Raw genomic sequence first — 2,956 nt, forward strand, 5'->3', positions numbered from 1 at the left:
TGCAATGGCACCATCTCGGCTCACCGCAACCTCCGCCTCCTGGGTTCAAGCAATTCTCCGGCCTCAGCCTCCCGAGTAGCTGGGACTACAGGCACACACCATCATGCCCAGCTAATTTTTGTATTTTTAGTAGAGACGAGGTTTCACCTTGTTGACCAGGATGGTCTCGATCTCTTGACCTCGTGATCCACCCGCCTCGGCCTCCCAAAGTGCTAGGATTATAGGCGTGAGCCACCGCGCCCGGCCACAACCTAGAATTCTTACAATTATATAAAATTGATCCGTAAGCAGCATTGAATATTTGACATTTTACCATTTGTGTCAGTATATTTGTTGCCTGTTTTAAATTGCTAGAGGGCAGGGATCTTCTCTTATGAATAATTTTATGTAACACCTAACACAATCATGCATATTAAGGAACTCAGAGAAATAGCATTTTCAGTTAACAATGAGATACTGTTCATTCACCTTAAACTGGTGCTTTCCTGAAGTATTAGACTTAGAGATATAGGGAAAAAAAACTAAAAGTGCTCTTTTTTCCTATACTCTCTACTTAACACAGAACATTCTGGCCAGGTGCAGTGGCTTACGCCTGTAATCGTACCCCTTTGGGAGGCCAAGGTGGGCAGATCACCTGAGGTTAGGAGCTCGAGACCAGCCTGGCCAACATGGTGAAACCCTACTTCTACTAAAAATACAAAAATTAGCTGGATTTGGTGGCAGGCACCTGTAACCCCAACTACTTGGGAGGCTGAGGCAGGAGAATTGAAACTGGGAGGTGAAGGTTGCAGTGAGCCGAGATCATGCCACTGCACTCCAGCCTGGGCAACAGAGTGAGGCTCCATCTCAGAAAAAAAAAAAAAAGAACTTTCTGTCACCCTAGATGTGTGTGGGTTGTTTCCTCACACATGAAGCAAGCAATTCTGCTGCTACTCTCCAGCATACACCAGCTTAGCGTCCTCTAATTCAATTCTGATGCTGTTTACCTGGAAATAGTGCTAGACCCCACAGGTTGAGGGCTCAGTTCCACAAGAGGGCAGTCTTGTGGGACTGAGGCCTCAAGCTGAATATTATGAAAGATACAAAAGATACAGATAACTGTATCTTTATTACAAAAGATACAGATAAACTGTCAGATTGAAGAGATACATAGGGCAAGGAATGGGGGGAGGAGTCCGCCACCCCCCAGGAACCTCCCCCTGCTCAGCTATCTGGAAGCCCTATGAATTTTTTTTTTGAGATGGAGTCTCACTCTGTAGCCCAGGTTGGAGTGCAGTGGTGTGATCTTGGCTCATGCAACCTCCACCTCCTGGATTCAAGCGATTCTTCTGCCTCAGCCTCCCGAGTAGCTGTGACTACAGTCGCGTGGCACCATGCCGGGCTATTTTTTTATATTTTTAGTAGAGTGGTGTTTTACCATATTGGCCACGCTGGTCTGGAACTCCTGACCTTGTGATCCACCTGCCTCAGCCTCCCAAAGTACTGGGATTACAGGCATGAAGCACTGTGCCTGGCCAGGCCTTTTCTTAGTGTCTTAAAAATTAAAAAAAACAAAAGGTGGGGGGCCTGACATGGTGGTGCACGCCTATAATCCCAGCACTTTGGGAGGCCTAGATGGGTGGATCCCTTGTGTCGAAGATTTCAAGACCAGGCTTGGCAACACAGGGAGACCCCATCTCCATATTAAACAAACGAACAAACAAACAAAACCTTGGTGCTCACCTCAGCATCACATATACTAAGGGAAGGAAAGAGGGAAGGAGGGAGGGAGGAGCTAATAAAATGAGATAATCACTAACTCTATGAAAAACAAGAAGTTGTTCAAGAAAGAAACAATCCTCCTTGACTCAGCCAAGTTATCATTACAGCCATAATAACATATAGACTAGACTCTGTATTTTTTTTTTTTTTTTTTCTTTTTTAGATGGAATCTTGCTCTGTTGCCCAGGCTGGAGTGCAGGGGCACAATCTTGGCTCACTGCAACCTCTGCCTCTCAGGCTGAAGCAATTCTCCTGCCTCAGTCTGCCATAAATTCTGAATTCTGTCTTGATAAAAATTTGTGACATAACTAAGTTGGAAAGACCTAGGGAAAAGTGGATGCTATAAAGGAGCAAAATCACACAAAATAGAAATTAAAAAAAAAATAATAAAGGAGCAAAATCTTTATGTATCATGATAAAACTGAATAGATAATTTGTAAAACTGAAGAATCAAGAGAAAGCAATAAGCATGTTATTAAAAACAGGAAAATACGGGCCAGGTGCGGGGGCTGATGCCTGCAATCTCAGCACTTCGGTAGGCCAAGGCGTACGGAGTACCAGCTAGGCCAGGAGGCCCCTGACCAGCTGGCGCTGACGGCAGTGAGAGGCAGACACTGACAGAACAGCAAAGTGAGTCTATCCTGGGGCCAGCAGCCCATCGAGCTGAGAGCCTCAGGGGTTGACAGCATTCTAGGCTGAAGGCCCGTAGCAGCTTCTGATCCATGTTTTTATGCTCTCTTAAACAGGTGATTCTTATTAATAAACAGGTGTTCTGTATTTACTAATAGCTCAAAAATATACCACATAGGCAGCTGTTATCCATCTACCACTAATTGCAAACTAAAAGGTATTCTCCACAAGAGAGCCACTGGGACAGAGTAAACCTAATGTTTCTCAACAGTAAACTTAATGTTCCTCAACAGTCAACTTAGTATTTCTCAACAAAGGTGGGCATACCATTTGAGGTTAGGAGTTTAAGGCTAGCCTGGCCAACATGGTAAAACCTGTTTCTACTAAAATTACAAAAATTAGCCAGGCATAGAGGCCAGTGCCTATAATCCCAGCTACTTGGGAGGCTGAAGCAGGAGTATTCCTTGAACCAGAGAGGCAGAGATTCAGTATAGTAAGCCAAGAGATCACACCACTGCACTCCAGCCTGGGCAACAGGGCTAGATCCTGTCTCAAATTTAAAAAA

The 2,956-nt window shown here is 44.8% G+C and overlaps 1 protein-coding gene across 1 annotated transcript in view; it reads right to left on the reverse strand.

Annotated features, from left to right (window-relative positions):
- EXD1 (exonuclease 3'-5' domain containing 1) overlaps positions 1-2,956 on the reverse strand; it is a 39,995-nt gene that overhangs the window by 9,991 nt on the left and 27,048 nt on the right. The gene's annotated exons all lie outside the window — the stretch shown is intronic.

The sequence above is a fragment of the Cebus imitator genome, unplaced genomic scaffold (assembly GCF_001604975.1).
Source record: "Cebus imitator isolate Cc_AM_T3 unplaced genomic scaffold, Cebus_imitator-1.0 Scaffold70, whole genome shotgun sequence".
Taxonomy (NCBI): Eukaryota; Metazoa; Chordata; class Mammalia; order Primates; family Cebidae; genus Cebus; species Cebus imitator.